Raw genomic sequence first — 19,598 nt, 5'->3', positions numbered from 1 at the left:
ATTTAATTAATAGACCAGCCAAAAGAACTGAAAAAGGGTAGAGTAAAAAAATTTTCTTCTCCTACACCACACACAGGCTCATTCCATGAAAGAATTGTCTTTAGGTGCTGTTTTAAATACTCTACTTCACAACTAACTCACCATACACATAATTCCATCAAAATGGTTCTCACCACAGTCCCGAATGAACTTTATGTCGAGTACAGTAGACACACAAAAGACACTTTTAATCTGTGCTTTTTTTTTTATTTTTGAAATGTTTTATACTATTTTTATAGTTTTATACTATAATGTTTTATACTCTTTTTTGTTGTTGTTTTGTTTTTAATCTTGGCTTTTACATCATAGTCTCCTGGGTTTTTTCCTCCTCATAATTCCTCCTTAGAGTTATTTATAAACTTTGCTCTTTATAACCTGGTTAAAATATTAGTGCTTCTCTGAGCCATGCAATAGATTTTCTTCCCACTACATAATCTCTTGTTCTGATGACCCTTTCTAAGCTGAAAATTCCTATATATAATCTGAAATCTGAAAATTTATACATGTACTATATATATATATATATATATATATTCCCTCTCTCTCTCTCTCTCTCTCTCTCTATATATATATATGTGTGTGTGTGTGTGCGCGCGTGTGTGTGTATATATATACATACACACGCGCACACACACACACACACACACACATATATATATATATATATATGATCTTTATATATAGGATCTATATATACATATATATATAGGATCTTTCCCAGAATATGGGTTGTTAGCAGAGGAAAATTTGTCTGAATGACCCATCTGTATAGAAGGACAAGGACAAGTATCTAATTATCAAACATCTGCATCTGCTCTTCTTCATCGTCAAGAGAGAGAGAGAGAGAGAGAGGGAAGAGGGTAGGGATCCAGGACTTCAGAGGAAGGATGATGAAGAAGAGCAGATGCAGATGTTTGATAATTAGATACTTGTCCTTCTATACAGATGGGTCATTCAGACAAAATTTTCCTCTGCTAACAACCCATATTCTGGGAAAGATCCTCAATTTAGATTCTTCTATGTAGTTAAAAGAGGGACAACATTTCTCTTGAGTCCATAGGGTCTCAATTGCCTTTAGCTTCAAATCATCTCCATGCCAAAGTGGCCATCTTGGGATGGCCCAACAATACAGACACACATATACCACATATACACATATATCACCACCCCACAGCAAACTTCTTCACTACAGGGGTGTGTGTGTGTGTGTGTGTGTGTGAGAGAGAGAGAGAGAGAGAGAGAGAGAGAGAGAGAGAGACTACTGGACGTCTGTAACAAGATGATTCAGACACATCAAAATGTATTCAAAACAGAAATCATTATTTCCCATCAATAATTCTACTTCTACCTATATTTATTCTACTGAAGAAGATAAATACCCAGGGTGCCCAAACTAGAAATCCTAGAATTGAAGGGAAGCAGAATTTGTGCAACAAAATATGCATTTAGCATAAGGATTACCTTGAGCTGACTACTTTCAAGAAAAAGATGTGGGAGAGATCTAAAAACCAAGCAAAAGTTACTCTTTTGTAAGGGATATTTACATTTATAAGGAAATTCTCCATGCGTAAAAAGGTGTCTCCCTCTCAAAGCAGGAAGAGAAGGATGATAAACCTGTAGAAACTCTTATCAATGGAGAAGACACTGAATTAAATCTGTGTAACAGCCATACCCTTTGCTGTGCCTTTCCTGGAAACCTCCCATAAGTGGATACCTACCCTCCCAACATCTTATCAGAAATGGTATTTAAGGTGATGGCTTGGGCCATTTGGGGGATTACTCAGTTTTTCTGGATGTTTCCTATGTCTGCAGGAGTTATACATGTTGTTAAACTTTTGTTTTTCTCTTGTTACTCTGTCTTCTTTTACAGTGCTTGGGGGAGGAGTCTGGGACAAGAACCTAGAAAGATAGAGGAAAATTATTTTACCCTTCTCCAGAATCAACATTTACACAATCCTCTTGCCTACCTCCCACAATTATTGACAAAATGCACAGATTTCTTTCTCTTAAATAACTCTCTCATAAACTCATTTCTCATTGCCATCACTTTAAACTAGGTTATCATCTTCACTTGCCTAGGCTTACTGGAAGAACTTCTCTTCAAATCTAAAATGCAGCTGACATCTTGTCATCACACTGTTACAATCTTTCAGGGTTTCCAATTATTCTTCAAATGAAGCACAAACTGGGGATTAGAAAGCCCCACCAGATCTGATCTCTGCCTCACCAGCTTCGTCTCCAGCAATTCTAGTCCTTCCTTCTCTTCCACTCAGTTCTCTAACTCTATTTGAAGTCTTCTAGTCCTATGGTTGAACCATATATTCACTCTTTGTCTAAGACTTCCTACATGCTTAAAACACCCTCTCTACTGTCACTGCCTCCTACAGAGATGTCTTTCTCTTAACAAAGTTACTGTGTGTGACTCCAAGTGTTCAAGAGAACCTTATAATAATACCCAAGCTATAAAATACAAGATATCAAAGGTCTAACAGTTTATTTCACACGCAAAAAGACAAAATAATAAAATCAAATATTAAAATTAGGACAACTTTAAATATGATATATTAACAAATTTAAATAAATTCAAATTTATTTGAAAATAAAACTTAGACTATCTTAAGGGCTGAAATGTTCTTTGAGGTTATCTAGTCTCTCCTCTCAGTGAAGCAAAGTGTTGTCAAATATCCGAGCGAAAAGTATTTGTCATGCTATCAGAAACTATTAATATTAATGATTTTACATCTTAGGTTTTATTTACTCAAACTTTATCATTTTGACAAAACTAGGGAAAAATGAGATTAAGAAAATGTCAGATTTTCTTAATCAATATGTTAACCTTCCAGACAAATCAAAATCAAGCAAAAGCCAAAGCAACAGACACAAGTTAGTCAATGGCTTAATTTTTATGAGTTATCTAACTAACCGAGATAAAAATGAACAAATACCTTGCCACACAGGAGTGCCAAGTTGCATGTCTGAGAGCAGGAGATGAGCAGCTCATTGAGCCACAAAGCAAGGGGGAATCAAGCATTAGCCAGGTGTCTAGGCAGTCAGGTTATTTAAAGGCAATGCACTTTCACTAGTAAAGAGAACTACCGAGGCTGGCCTAATCCTCCAGGGTGACTGCTGCTAGTCAACTGCACACTCACTCAACTGGTATGGTAGTTAAGATACATTATTTCCCATCCTACTATCTTCCCTGGTCCACTGTTTGCCAGCTGTGAAATCTTAGACAAGTTTCTTGATCATTTTTAAATTATAAAAAATATATAATGCAATGCTTAGGACACAGTAAGCACTCTATAAATGCATTTGTAAAGGAGGAAAAATATCTTTTTCCTCTACCTTTCTAAGCTCTTGACTGAGACTCCTTGTAACAAAAGATAGATTTACAAGAGAAAAACATAAGTTTTGCATGACATGGGCCTTCTTAAGAAAATAAAGACTTGAATAAATGGTTAAACCTGACTGTTTTTATGTCAGGTTTGAAGAAGAGTTTCAGTCTTGGAAAGAGAGAAGAAAGATTATGAGCTAAGAATAGTAAACTGTGGGAAACTTAGCAAGATCATTCAGATTCCTCTCTCTGTCCCTTTGCCTTCAGAGATAAGGATGTTCTTTCCTCCTGGGATACAGAGGATAAAATCCTCACTTGAGGACTTTATGACCTGCTTCAGAAGGTCAGAAAGTCCTTCCTTCACATGTTATTTCTCAAATTCCTTCAACTTGAAATATTCAATAATATGTCAAGGTGCCATATTTTGAGGTAGCATTTCCTGAACCCAGTCATATTCTTGTTATCATTTCACTTATTCAAAAAAATTATTTTTGGTGTGAACTCACAGGTATAATAAGTTAAGAAAAGAGTGCAGGTTCCACAAAGACCCTACTTAAGGGAGACAATTTAAGGGTGGGAAAAACTATTCATTTTATGTGATTATTGTACAAGTGGAAGTTGGAATTTGAATGATCTGGATACATAATTTCTTCTTTGTGTTATGTCCGTTGTGAACCAAGTTATATTTTCTACCAAAATTCCCAAAGTAAATAAGTAGAGTCTCTTTATATTCATTTCCATACAAAGAATAATTTATTCACATTCAAAAAGCCACAAGAATGTGGTTCCCTTTTAAGCCAGGAAAAGGTCAGAGGGCACTCCTATTCTGTAAGGGCAAAGGGATGCCACAGGACAATCCCTGAACAAGGGCTTCTATAAGAACAATAATCCTCTGAGAATTGCAGCACTTTGTAGTATCTGGTCTCTCTGACCTAGCTTTGAATGAAGGTCATGATCTCATACAGGAAGCATCTCAAGCATGTTTACTGCATTTTTATGCAAAAAACTAATATGTGCATCTCAATCACAGTAATGTAGGTCTTGTTACTTTGGGTAACTCCATCAGTAACTACTATTCTGAGGACTGGTTCTGGAACCAGTGACCTACCTGAAACTCTGCTTTACTGAAAGCTTTCAACAAATGAAACATTTCCACCTCCAGTTTCACCAACTGCTCTTTTTCATCTGCGCTGTATACACAACCTTTAGCTCCGTTTCTCACACCTCCTAATTCCAACTAACCTGCCCGTTGTGACACTTGCTTAATATTCTCTGAGACTATGCAATTATTCCTGCTTTTGCTTGCCTCCACCTCCTGCTTAAACCACTGGTTAACAATCATTTCCACTAAGCATTAATACTTCACTCCTGCTTTTGTCTTCTCAGCTTTGGGTAATTAATTCCTACCATCTTTAAAACAAAAAGGCAAAGACTCAGATATATCTCCATACTTTGATACAGCACATTACAAAAGCCAATACGCATAATGTTAAAAAAATCATCAAAAAAACTAATTCAAGAACATGGTGGTAGAAAGTAATTAAATTGCTAATGGTGTCAGTGAACTAGAGTTTTATAAAACTAGTTTCTACTTGAAAGTTTATTATATGCCTGCATTTTTTTATACCTCTGTGACTAGATCTGTACTTCACAATTTTCTTTAATTTTACTATCAGTTTTATTTTTTACATTTAAATAGTTACGTTAGTTTTATCATGACTCCAAGCTTTAAATTATTTAGAAGACGCATTGAGATTCCTTCAATGTTTTTTAATGTACATTTAATATTTCTAATACATTAAAACCCCCAAACAACCAATAAAGTGGTATGTTATAAAATGACTAGGTTATGAGTTTATATTTCAAATTTATTTTGTTGAGTAATGTGTTTCTGAGATATAAGTAGAATTTACTCATCTCAGAATAAATTTACTTAAGATGATCGAACTATTTACTGTATTAAAAACATAATAATATTTGGTGATTTAAATAATAAAACATTTTTATAGACTAATAGCACTAATCATATCCAATGTTTACAAAACTCAAGTACCCTATGTTTTCTTTAATAACCTAAACTATTACTTCTCAAATGTTTATTTCAAATTAAGATAACACTTAACAAATGCCTTAATTACGATACTTTCAGCAACTGAAAATTCTAGTTCAAATTCATTTCAAAAATTAAAGAACTTCATATCTCATACAATAGTAAACCCAGAAATATGGTGGGTTGATTTATGGACCCAACAATGCCATCAAGCACCTATATTCTTTACTTTTTTTTTTCTTCCTGCTATCATTAATGCATTTGCTTTGCCCTCAAACTAGATCTCCTAGTGGACAAAAGATGATCCCCTGTAGCAATTTCAAACATCTATTTCGGAAAGAAGAAATATCATGAGCTGCCATATACCTTCTCATCCAGTATTCCCCTTGCTAAGCATAAAGAAATTTTTTCTACCCCCTTTCCCTCCAGTCCTGTTATTTCATGTAATTGACTATGACTGGGACAAAGTAAAAAGGTCCTCTCACTAATAAATCACTAGCAAAGTGAACAGAACACTACGATTATTAGCTTAGGCTAATTAAAATTTCACCTTTTTAGGAATGAACTGCCTTCCTCTGAGTCATGTGGGGTAGAGTGGACATCTGAATTAACACCAGAGTTCTATGAGAAAAGCAGAATAAGGAAATTATTTGAGTGGCCAAACAATAGTGTCTGCCACAACAACAAGGAAGGGAATATGACTCTCAGAAGTAAAAATACGCTCCTTATGAATTAATGTACAGGAAATGGAGAGGAAAATTAACTTCTGGTAAAGGATCACACAAGGCTTGAACTAAGCAGTGTCATTCCAGGGGAATCTGAAGATCCAATAGGGGAGGGACATGAAGAAGTGTCAATGATACTTGATGCTTACCATCAAAGACACAAAGTGGAGCCAAAAACAAACAGACTGAAAGACAGTCCTTTCTCATTGGGATCTTGAAGCTACTGTAGGTTTACAAATACAAAATAATTACATTGCCCCCATCCCTTGGAATTTTAAGGTGGTCCAAACCTACTAAAATTGGACTGATTTATGAATGTGAAACTCTTGATGGTAATTATGTTTAATTAATAAGTTTAAAGAGACTACTTTTGTCATGTATTTCAAAAAATAAAACTGAATCATCTATTTCAAATAAGTCAAGTATCAATGCAAGAAACTGATTTTATAAATGTAGGTATCTCACAGGATTGTCAAGCCAAGCAAAAAGAGAGGGAATATAGTGCAATAAATTACACCATATATGCTTTAATTATAGGTCCTGTTCATGACACAGGAGTTTGCTATACTTGTACATATTCTACATTCTTATTTTCCAAAATTACTGGCACACATTTACATTTTTCACATGAATAACATACACCATATAACCAAATACATAATGTTAAGTAACTCAGTGGTGCATAGAAAACAGTCATCTCCATATATACATAAATTATTAATTTCTTCCTTAGCATTCACGTGAAACTGCTAATACTAGGGTAGTTACTTGTTGCAAAGTAGAGTACACAAAGATCTGTTCAGCATATATATTCTCTCTTGTAAAACATACCTATTCTCTCTTAGAATTCAAAGTGTAGTGGAGGAGACAAAACATTTATATATAAAAAATAAACCAGCACCACAAGGCAAAATTCCCAGCTAAATCATAACCATTCCAAATATAGTTAATGCTGTAATGTGAAAAAGAGAAATCTGTTTTTTTTAAATTTACATGTTCTGAAATGAAATATAAATCCTTCTTTGTTGGACTGTCACTAAGCAAGATAACCAAAAACTGCACACATGCTTCTTCAATATAGCAAACAATCTAGAAAAGAAGCATTATTTATTAGAAATTTACGTTCAAAAGTATTTAGGATATCTCTGTTTAACACATAAAACTGAGTTAAATAACTGTAATTTCTTTTAACCTCATTAAATGACCATAAAACCAATTGCCACCTCTGAAAAACATCAGTACAGATTTCCAGGGGTTCTTCACCTTTTTGTGCCATAAATCCATTTGGCAGTCTAATGAAGTCCATGAATCCCTCTCAAAAAGTGTTTCTAAATACATAAAACAAAATATAAATTATGTAAAAGAAACAGACTTAAAGCACAGTTATTAAAATATAATTTAAGACATAGCTACAGGTCTATATATATACTCACATATGAAAAAATAATCCCTAGAAGCAGATGTAATTATTACTGCAACTTCAAACTAGACATAAACATGAATATATTTCAAAATATATGCAGCCACAGCAATTAGACATGACAATAAATAGTTACAACTTCTGGAAAGCTACAGGTACTATTAAAACTACTGTGCGTGTGTGTGTGTGTGTGTGTGTGTGTGCGCGCGCGTGTGTTAGGTGTTCATGAGAGTAATGATGTTATTATTTCCTATCCAAGTTCATGGACACCCTAGAGTGTGAAATGGAGTGTGCACTCAACTCTTTGCAACTGATAACACATTAGTTAGATCTGGAGAAATGGGGGAAAAGTTTAAAAAAGATACAAGTTTTTTAAGATAATTCATCCAGCTAAAATTCTTAACCTTCCATATATAATTACTAATGATTAAGGTCATCAACATGAAGACAGAAAGGAAAAGCATGTCTACAGTTCCAACATCCACAAGTTGCTTTGTTAAACCACTTACATGGTCCCATATCTCCTGCCTTTGCCACCTGATCTGTCTTGAATGGCCTGTCCCCCTTTCTTTGCCTGCCAACTCATCTTCATCCTTTGCCCAACAATCATCTCCACACTGTTTCCAGGCACTGCTGCCCCTAATACTGATGCAGAACCCCATCCCTACTACTTCTACTGTAGCACATAATTTATGGAAATAACAAGTTTTATATAGGTCTATTTACTTTAATTTGAGATACATCACAATCACTTACTACTAAAAAAGACAGAACTACAAACAGTTTTTAAAAATGATGTTCAACAAATATTTATTAAATTCAGCTGGATCAGATCAGAATCCCTTTATTTGTCAACTCATAATTTAAACAGTTACATTTTTCAGAATGAGAAGACAGTGGGTAAAAATGTTGCAAATTTTTATGGCTTACTTAAAAGAAAATCAGTATCTCATTGAATAAGGAAGTCCCAAAGAAACACTTATTATATCAAGTCACAAAACACTGTTTTTTAAAGCCTCCTCTGTGCCACTCTAGGAGATTTCCTTTTTCCAAATTGATCATAAATTTCCTAGTCTACTTAATTTACTCAATGAAGCCTATGATAATTCAGCTGGTATAAATTTAGTAGTGGTTCTTCCTTTAAAAAGGATTAAAGACAATATTGGCAATACAATAGTTCTTACTAGTTTGGTATTAAGAATTTTAAAGGCCTTTTTCCTACACACCAGTCACAATGATGCATTAAAACAGAACAAGTGACAAAATTTCAAAACAGTATCTACTCTTATAAAGAAATGCTACTTGGTAGATTTGAAATATCAATAGACTTTTACCATTTCAGATGTCATTAGATAATTTCAAATACAATTCATTTACTAAAATGTGACTCCTTAACAATTCTCTCAAACTGTGTTTTGCTAGACTTCACTGCAAAAGCAGCATCTTCCGAGTAATTATAATCAATTACTAAATGCAGCATTGAGATAAATCACTTTGAAATTAATTCAGTTATACAATTGTTCTTTACAATAAGCCAAATTTTGTATTTATTGCTACCAGCAATGATCAGCATTTACGTTGGAAGCATGTTTATGACTATAATAGTGCACATCCTCAAGGAGGTATTAGGAAAGTTCCACCATCAACCAAAATTCTCCTTTTACTAGGGAATTCCTCAAAAGCAAACAAAAAATTAAATAGATTACAGAGAATAACATGCATGTTGACCTTTAAAAACACATCTTCTTAAATAAAACTCTTTTCAGTACTTACCAAACTATGTTTTAACTCAAGTGGAAATCTGAGTGAATTAACCTATTTGCTATTAAATTTTTACTTTAAAACATAGCACTTTCTTGATGGCTGTAAACAGCTATGAGAGAAATCAAGAGGGTAAAAATCAAGTTCATCCTCTTACATCAACTTTTAGTTACTTCAAATTTGGAGATCTGCTACTACAGCACAGATATTTCTGTTTGCTTTTTAGCTAAAATGCTGTCTAAGATCAATATTGCCTCATTTACAAACCAGGTGAGAAAGAGAGCTAGTTACCTTTTCATGAAATATTATATAACTATTTGACAATGTTACACAGCCAAATCTGTAATGATTCCATTAGTAGGTTATCATACTCTGTAGTTTCTTCTATCAAACCTCTCAAAACAAGCTGGTTTTGGTCATTTAAATAACTATCATCATTTTCTACAGAAGAGTGAGCTAAAAACTGCACCCAATCATTCAGTCTTCTCTGTTGGTAGCTCTGGCAAAGTTTATTAAGTGCCCTGAAATTCTTAGAGGACTTGTGGTTGAACTTTCAGGAAACAAGTTAACTGTAACATCCGATAATCCTAAGGAAAAGCTATACAATACCTGGAAAACACTGCATGTACACACAATTCTCACTTCACCATACCTTACAAATTTACCAGCAGGAGCTACCTTTCAAGCAGTGAATTTACCTTCTTCCATTAGTTAACTGCACATTTGCCTGCACTCTACTTAAGAAAAGTAGAAAAGGCCTCCATGATTATGTCACCAACAGAGCCATTAACCAAGACTGTGGGTAGCATATCTTTCCTACTATTATTCTCTACCTTTACAGGTATAAAAAAAAGCCTGAAAACTCCTTTAGAATTTGAAAAAAAAAAAAAAAAAGAAATTCAAGAATCTCTAGCAACAGTTATCTAAAAAAGATCTTAAATTAATGGTTAAAATTGGCCTAGAAATATCAATTAATTGAAGTTATTTTTCCCTATAAAGATATACCTAGCACGAATAGAGAAACACCAAAAAATATGTATCATAATTACCTGTACATATAAATACATTTATAAAGATATATCTAATATATACAGAGAAAGAGAGAGAGAGGCATTAGTCACCTAAGCCTTGGAAATTTCTAGTATATATTCTGAACCTCTTCTTCAGAACAATATGTAAATATATTTATATAATGTCAATAGCAAAAAACAAACATGAAATAAAAGCAGCTATTACTATCGAGATATCTCCCTTAGATGTATCCAGGAAAATATACACAGTGTTATTCAAAACTTTTTTTAAAAGTCCTATTACTCATTACAATCACAAGTGTTACATAAATTAAATCACTTACTCATACTATGTGATCTGCCTTTTCAACACTATCCTTAAGTACACAATATTGAAAGATGAAGCTAATTCCAAATTTATAACTATGCCATTTCAATGAAAGCAGAAAATTGGCGTTTATTCCCTTGTACAATATTTGTGTCAATTAACTGTCTCCTGGTGAAAAATAATCACACACTATAACTATCATTAGAGTGGCTGAAAATATTTTCTAAGTATAAAACAAACACAGAACTAGCAAATAGCAACCTAAAAATAGTATAAGCACTGTCTTCTAAGACTAACTCTGGAACAATAACTTTTAGCCATCATCTTTAAAGGCCTGATTTTAATTTCATATCTCCATTGTTTGAAAGCAAAGAGATTCCTCTGCTCAAAATTTATACCATTTTTCTTCTTCTAGTTTGAATATATTTAAGCTCCCACAGGAGCAAATTTAAGTTTCTTGATCTCTAAATGTGTTAAGGCAAGCACTATTAGATCCCCCAGTCTCTGATCTGTTTTATGCACCAGGGCTCAGGCAACCATGCGGTTGACTCCTGTAGTAACTACTTTTGAATTTATTATTATATTCAAATAAAATAGCTTTTTTTGTCACTTAGAGGTTTTAGAAAACAAATTGCAATTTTACAGAATGAATCACAAAAAAATTATCTGCAAAGTGAAATTTAAATAAAAATTATCTAATATTGAGCAACGGAGACTAAAGATTTTCAAGATTTTTAATTTAAAATCAAAAGCAAGGGGCGCCTGAGTGGCTCAGTCGGTTAAGCATCCGATTCTTAGTGTCAGCTCAGGTTATGATCTCATGGTTCCTGAGTTTGAGCCCCACATGGGCTCTGCATGGACAGCACAGAGCCTGCTTGGGACTCTAACCTCCCTCTCTCTCTCTCTCCCCCACTTGCTCTCTGTCTCTCTCTCTCAAAATAAATAAAAATAAATTTTTAAAAAAGTATTAAAATCAGGGCACCTGGGTGGCTCACTCAGTTAAGCGTTCGACTTTGGCTCAGGTCATGATCTCACAGTTCATGGGTTCCAGCCCCGCCTGGGGCTCTGTGCTATCAACTCAGAGCCTGGAGCCTGCTTTGGATTATGTGTCTCCCCCTCTCTCTGCCCCTCCCCTGCTTACACTCTGTCCCTCTCTCTCTCAAAAATAAATAAAGGTTAAAAAAGTTTTTTTTGAAGTATTAAAATCAATAGCAAAACTGGATATTTTATATTAAAATTAACCCTGATATATCCTTGAATGTTCACTTGTGCTTTGATTATTCAAAAAAGGTGCCTATTTTGTTAATACAACCATAAATTCAACTATTATCATCCATACACTCCTACTTTTTATATATTCATTATTAATAAAATAAGGTCTAAAAATAAGTTATTATTATTTTACCAAAGATTTTATTATTTCAGCAATTTATCCATACTTATTTTCTTTCTCTAATATATTGACCTGTTCACCTGAAAAATAAACATTCATGAATATAATACAGTACATTAAGCTATTAAAAATAGCTTTTTTTTTTTTTTTTGCTAATTGACATGTCTAAAAATGAAATATTTCAAAATTACCATGTATGGAACAAGTTCCTATATTATTGATATCAATATAGACAACAAATTTTATCTTGGCAAAATTCTGGTAAAAAGTAAAATAACACAAAGAAAATCACAGTGCTACGATGTTCAGTGCAAGGATTTGAATCCAAGCCTTCTGTTTTCCTGGACATAAAAAATATGCAATAAGTATTGGTTGAATCAATTAATGAAAGTCTCTTAAATCTACCCTCTAAACTCAAAAGGAAACTGTTGTGGCCTTTGGGAAAAGAAAGTTTATTTGTACACCATAAATGTAATTTTAGTCCCTCAAGTGTTATTTCCGAGAAGGGAGCCAAATTCTGCAAATATATTTGGTAACTTCTCATAAAGGCAAAATTGAGCTGGGCTTAAAAAATAACTGGTCCTGAGTATAAATATAAACCAAAAGAAAAGTAAATTAATTTGCTGATTATATTTTTCTGAGAGAATGACTCAGCTTTAACCATAACAAAGTCTCACCCATTATTCTCAAAGATTAAAATCTGATTAAACTAAAACTACAATTAAAATGCAAAAGTAGTAATTTTATAAATTAAATGCAGATATGTCACTATAACATGTGTATACTAGATATAAATCTCAATTTATATCTAGTAAATTTATACTCCTATAATCTCAATTGAATCAACTGAGTCAGAAACTCTATGACCTTTATATATTTAAATATCTATTAACATAATTTCATCTCTTTAATGCTCACAGTAAACTTGTTATTATGTAAAGAAAAGTTTCTTTACTTTGCAAGTGGAAAAACTGAAATCATAGGGAAAACATTTTGCCAAGTGTGATTCATAAAGTCAATCTCAAAGGCAAGCCGATATTCACAATCTCAAACTCACCAATCCAGTGGAAATATAATACATATTAGTGTTTATACCATTTAACCCCCAAACACAACAGTAAACCAAATTCCCTGGGAAGGAAGGAAGGAAGGAAGGAAAGAAGGAAGGAAAGGAGGAAAGGAGGGAGGGAGGGAGGGAGGGTAAGAGGGAAAGAGGAAGGGAGGGCGGGAGGGAGGGAGGAATGAAGAGGAAACAAATTTTACACATAAAAAAAGCATCTGAATTGTAGATAAGGTTCTGAGTTCCTGGCTAATCTGGAACTTGGAAGCAGCAGGGCCTTAAGAATTGGGCAAATGCTTTGTGAAACAGTGAGATCACCCCAACTTCTACTCTTCCAGGAAAAAGGGCAAGATCTATTTATGGGGGTTACTGTTGACAAACACAAGGAAGACACGTTAAACATGTTTTCCACTTTAACTCCATGACCCAAATCTGTGCCCTTTGAGAGTATGTAATTGAATTATTCAATTTAGGTGGAAAGCCATCTGCTCAAAGCCCAAGTCTTTGGTTCTTACTCTCCATGAAAACAAAGAAAGTCAAGGTCAAGGGACTGAAGTGCAGCAAGCCTAGTCCAAGTTGAGGAGACAAATGGCAACAAAATATGAACACTAACAAAGTATAACCAGCACAGGCAGCATCAGGCCCCCAGCAATTCCACTGCAACACTGATAAGGGTCAGACTTCCCTCCTCCAGCACTTCTACCCCTGTCCTCTGACACAACCGACTGCACTGTGCTTAGTTTATTTTTTTTTTTGCCAAGAAGACTGATCTCAGTCACCTAAAAAATCTCATTGCAAAAGAAACCCCTTGTTTAAACCCAAGTACCCACCAGCTCCTTTCCAATTATCCCTTGCAAGTTCCCCAGTCTCTTTCATGCCTGGCTACTGAGCCCAGTCTGGTTTGGCTGCTGGCCAGGTTCCTCTCTTCTTTCCTTGTCAGTCGTAAAAACTTGGAAAACACTCCTGGACAGCTCAAGGAGACCTTTTAATTATGCAATGGGGCAGTACCTTAGCCTGTCTGCTGCTTCCAGCAAGGCTTGGAGTCGCCAGCGACTGCACTCTCCCAATTGGTGGGTTTTCTAGCAAGGCTACTTGTTTATGTGGGGGAAGGAGGGAAAGACTGGCAGAGAAAGGGGGCGATTTGCACATCTGAAAATATTCCAACTCCTCTCAGACTTTCCTACCTCCTAACACTCGCTCTCCTTTACTGTACAGTCTCCTTTACTGCCCTCCTTTAGCACTGTATCACCCATTTGGTATCACAGACACAAAAATCATCAATATTGTGGTCTCCTACCAGTCTTCGAAATGAACATGAGAAACCATAACTAGAACACTCGCCAGAAACTTTTACTCTTGTGTTGATGCAACATTCTTTTTAAAGCAAGTCCAAAAATGAACTTAATTAAACACTTCCTAATTGATTGCCTTATACTTCGTCAAACTTGAAGTCTGAAATAGAACATGTCAATGTCTGCCTGCACGTGAAAGTAAGGCGGGCTCAACTGAGAAAAACTGCTAGGATCCAGGAAGGGGTACCTAGACTGACGTCCTGCACCCACTAGGGGTTTGCCCAACGTCCTAAGTGGACTCGCCAAGTCCAACACCAGCTACGCTTTCCTTACTCTACCCTGGCACGCTAGTTCCAGCTGCAGCGTCCGGCTTCCTGTTCAAGTCCCATTCAACATCGTAAACACATTCCAAGAAAACCAGCCTGCCCAGAGTTCCCTCCCGCACACAGGGAAGTCGGCGCGGTGCCCTAGGAGCCACAGGAAAGATCCGATCGCGCCGGGTACTGATCCGCGTAGTGAGCCAGCCCACGAGGAGGTGGCCCCGGGCGAGCGAGCTTGAGCCCAGGGTCTCATCACCACGCCGCTCCGTGCTCCCCTCGTAACGTAGCGTCCGCCGCAAGCAACCACTTGACCCACCCAGCCAAAGGTTAACCGTGTGGGCGCCGCCCCTGAGTTTGGGCCCTCCCAGTCCTGGCTTTCAAGAATCCTGAGCCCGGCCTAGGAGCTTCGCGCCTCCCCGCCCCCATGCTCACGCTCTCTCCAGGAGCCAACAAAAGGGACGTCACGCTGCAAGAAGTTTCGCTCCTGGGTCGCCTCGCTGTGCCCCGGCGATGACTTGCCGGCTCAGCCCCGTCGGGTCCGTGCTCCCTCAGCCGTGCTGAGCCACCGGCGCCCCGCCGCCCGCCGCCAGCTCCCGCCCACCGGCCCTGGCCACCCCAAAGTTACCACAAAGGGCTAGAGGAGGATCCAGGAGCCGCGAGCCCGCCGCGTCCCCGACCTCCTTAGGCTCCTCGTCATCCCTCAAGCGCTGCAATGGCAGTCGTCAACAGGTCTTCGCCTCCTTTCGGGCTGGGAGACTCCCTGCGCCTTTCACTGCCCTAATTTTTGCAACCTGCCCGGCGGCGGCAGCGGCGACGCGCAGCCCCGCGCCCTCCTCCCCAGGCACCCGCGGCCGGCGCTGACCACCGCCCGCCTCCTCCCCGGGATGTCAGTGTGGAAGAGACTGCACGCTACCTGACGGGAGGCTGGGCTTGCAGCGGGGAAGACCCCACACAAATCGCTGTCTCCCCATACCTTACGGACTGATGCGGTCGGATCAGGCTTCGGGCAGGGGCGTGGAGCGCTGCCGCGTCCTCGCCGCCGAGCGATCTCCGCTCCGACACGGCCGGGGCGCCGTTTCTGCGGCCGAGAGGGAAAGTTTCTCGACGTCGAGACAGCGCTGGACTCGGGACCCTCCGGCCCCGGTGCCCTCCCTCTTCGCGCTCTCTCCCCCCTCCCTCCTCTTCCCAACCCGCTGAAGCTAAAACTGGCGGCGGCTGGGGCTCGAGGCTCGGGACTCCGGGTCGCTCCCGGCTGGGAACGCGGGGCTCCCCCTCTCGGCCAGAAGGAAACTCTCAGACTCCGGCTGGCGCACTTCTGGCGGTCTCCTTGGACACTTCCAAACGGGACGCCTGTGTTCGAGCTCTCAGACTTGCTTCAGTCTCTGATGGTCGTTTCCCCCCGGGCCCACTGGGCTGTCTGGCGTTTGCAGGCGGGACCAAAGGAAGAGAATGAAATGTGAGGGAAACGCCACTGTGGCAGGAGAGGCCTCACCTTACCCTGTGCGGAGCCAGGACAGAAGCAAAAACACAGGTCTCTCCCCCCTCCCCCATTCTCGTGCCCCCCTCCCCCCCCCCCCCCCCCCCCCCCAAGTTTCCTTTTGAACCTCCTCCCTAAAGCACTAGAGCGAGACTGTGTTTCCTAACCCAGGTGTTTTAAAAAACACCTCTGCGGCTTCATAAGACAGAAAGTGTCAAAACACACACACACACACACACACACACACACGAATGCGAGTAGAACATGCTTTCTTTACAACACTTAATCAACAAATCATTGACACAGTTGTTGCCGCTGTCCTGATGGTGCCTGCACATTTTTCATGTTTCCTATTTTTTTTTAACTCAGACTGAATCTCTGCACTTTATTTTTGCCTTATAAAACATTACCCACTAGATTATGTTCATTTGCTCCATTCTTATGTTCACAAAGAATTCAGAAGTAGCATATGGGGTATGAGGGAAAACACGACAAACCATTCTTACTGACCCTGGTAAACCTCTGTGCTGGAGGAAGGATATAAGGAGGAGTACCCTCATATAAGCAATGCTTAAAGGATGTGAGGACTTTAACATTTTATGAGACGCTGCTTAGAATTTAGTTTACTAGATTTTTATTTGAATGTGAAAATAGATAAAGGGGGAAAAATCGTTTTGTAAGGCTAGCAAATATAATGTGTTACAGTGGAATCCAGGGCTTAGAATCAGACAAACCAGATTCCTTTTCAGACTCTATACTTACACATTCTGTGCCCTAGGACACTCAACACAATTACAACTGCCAAAAGGAATTATATAATCAAACTCAAAGAGTCACGGTCACATTTACAGGAGTTAAAATAGTGTCAGGCACAGGGAAGGCACTCAATAAATATTTGGTTCTTACATCCCACTCACTATATTTGACTATAATTAGGAAAATATGGTACTGGAAATTTCCCCCAAAGACCTTGTTAACTGAATCAACTTTCTTCTCCCTGATGCTTTTTCCATTAAAAAAGATACAGCTCATCATTTTTGAAATGTAAACTAAATTTAGGGATCACCTAGCTCTTGCCATATGCTCTTATTTTAAATACAAGATAACTAAAGTCAAAGCATCTTAAGTGACTTACCCCAAATCTCATGGTTAGGAAGTGCTAAAGCTGGGACCAGAAATCATGCCTCTTCATATTTGAAGGGTCAGGGTCCGCTTGGAACTGTTTTCCCTTTTATCGCAACAGTCAAGCACAGAGTAAAAGAAGCATATTAAACACATTAATCTGAGGACAATGCTAATTGCTTTTTCTGTAAATAACCTTAAACAATGACTTTAAATTGTTTATAGATCATTGTAAACACTTAAATTTACAACCACTATAAAAAATAATTATGAAAATAAATCAAATCCTAGCCCATTACTTAGAAATAAGGAGGTTGACTATACACCCAAATCCATGCTTATATCATGTAATTATAAGATCTTTTCTGGTAACACATTATTATAAAACTCCCAATTAGGAAAGTCTAGATTCCCAAGAATACATCAACAAACCACTCGAACCTGCTAACCCTACATTGAGAAACACTAGATTAGCCTTCAATACATTAGAGATTCACTTGAACAAGTGCAGGGCATAAGAACAAATCAGGCTGCAGAAATCAAACATTGTAAGTGCCATCCTATGAATTAATGGAAAATCCCATATGTACTTATCATTTGCCTCTGATGGCTTTAAAGAGAGGTTCTTCCAAACCTTTTCTCACTTTATTCAATGTTGAAACTCATGTGGAGTTTTACACAACTCCCAGGCTCTCAAAGACTATCATTCTCCTTCTAAGGAGGGGTTCTCTACTACTCCAGCTTCTCCCTGAATTAGCCACTAAAATAATTTATTGAAGACATTCTGTAGCCTTCTCTGTGCTCCCTTTCCATAAGACTTGGAAGTTGCCAAATAAATAAATTAATTAATAAATAAATAAAGAGAGAGAGAAAATTAAAATTATAAAGTGCATTCATCATGGAGGGATGAATGAGGATACATGAATCCCCATAACGGTCTTTTTCCATTGCATGCAGTGCTAAAAATTACTCATTTTTATTATTTTTTATATTTTCTCCCAATGTTTAAATTCTCCAAGCTTGCTATTGCTTTGTAATTTTTGTAACCTGATTTTTGATATGAACTGTTCTTTGAAATGGCTTAGAGGTATAAGAATTGCAAGACTGTCAGAACCAAGTTTTCAAAACCACTACAACCAAACAGAACAAGATTTTAAATGAGATCCAAAGCATGCCCCAGGAACGAAAGAAGGGCAATGCCAGTAAGGGCTGCAGAGGCCCTGGCAGGGCACAACCATTACAATATGCCTAATTCTACCCATTGCAAACACTCAGATTTCCATTTGAACATTCTTCACATTCATCACTGTGCATAGAGACTCAGCACCTTTCCAGTATTTTTAAAATTAGTTTTCTGGCTCAAGCCAGTTTGAAGTTTCTCTTACTTCAAAACAGAACCTTGACTAGGACAAAAAACTGCCTGTTATTTATGTTGAGAATAACAATTTTATTGTTATTACAAAAATACACAAAAACATGCTGGTTATTTAGCTCTATTTACTACAAACTCATCATTTAAAGTATTTGACATTTTTTGAAAAAGGAAATAAAAACCAAGACAGAATTTAAAATCTCAGTTGTGTGAATTGAAAAGGAAGCATATTTCATTTGTTATGTGAAACAGTGGCCAAATTTTATACACTGAGTTCCTAGGGGATCTGGGTTCCAAAGTTAATGTGTTACATTTACTTTCTAATTTCCATCATTTTATCCCTTATTCTTTCTGTTTTTGTCTTCCTGATTAAGAATATGAAACCCCTTGGGAAAAAAAAAAAAAGAATGAACAGAGCCAATACAAAAAAGGAACAAATATCACCTGCATTTCCACCACCAAGAGTACCCATTGCTAACATTTGCTCTATACCTTCCAGGGATTATTAAGGTCCCTGAGAGACTCTCCAATAAATAACATCCCTTCTCCATGCCTGGACTGGGAATAAATTGAGAAATAAAACAAAAGTTTAAAACAGAAGCTAAAATATTGCCTGTATAATTGACAGAAACCTGGTTTGAAAATGAACAATCAAAATAGCAGTTGCAGTCACATGGTTCCTGGTCTCCCTACCTAGGAAGAGACAACACATCTTTGAAAAGGGAGTTAAATTCTGTTTTCTAAGACCTATGAGAACCAGAGACAGAGACAGAGAGAGAGAAGAGTGTAGCTGAACCCTGAATGCCCAGTAATTCTTCCCAAGTTTATTCTTAAATGTATTTATCAAATAACGTTGTAATACTTCTCCAAGAACAAATGAGAAAAGACCCAGAAA

The 19,598-nt window shown here is 37.4% G+C and overlaps 1 protein-coding gene across 6 annotated transcripts in view; it reads right to left on the bottom strand.

Annotated features, from left to right (window-relative positions):
• The window catches only part of GULP1 (GULP PTB domain containing engulfment adaptor 1), a 269,094-nt gene extending 249,699 nt beyond the window's left edge, over positions 1-19,395 (bottom strand). For 3 of the 6 annotated variants that reach the window (XM_032594448.1, XM_032594451.1, XM_032594450.1), the window contains exons 1-2: positions 7,412-7,475; positions 5,974-6,044 (exon numbers count right to left, since the gene is read on the bottom strand). The gene's annotated coding sequence lies outside the window, so the exon portion shown is untranslated. Of the gene's footprint in view, positions 1-5,973; positions 6,045-7,411; positions 7,476-15,705 lie in introns of those variants that run through there. The other 3 variants (XM_032594449.1, XM_030326436.1, XM_032594452.1) reach the window with 3 other exon arrangements.
• Between the last annotated feature and the right edge of the window lie 203 nt (positions 19,396-19,598).

This window comes from Lynx canadensis, chromosome C1 (assembly GCF_007474595.2).
Source record: "Lynx canadensis isolate LIC74 chromosome C1, mLynCan4.pri.v2, whole genome shotgun sequence".
In the NCBI taxonomy this organism is placed as follows: Eukaryota; Metazoa; Chordata; class Mammalia; order Carnivora; family Felidae; genus Lynx; species Lynx canadensis.
Note: the sequence above shows the minus strand (reverse complement) of the source record. Positions and strands in the feature narration are given on the sequence as shown.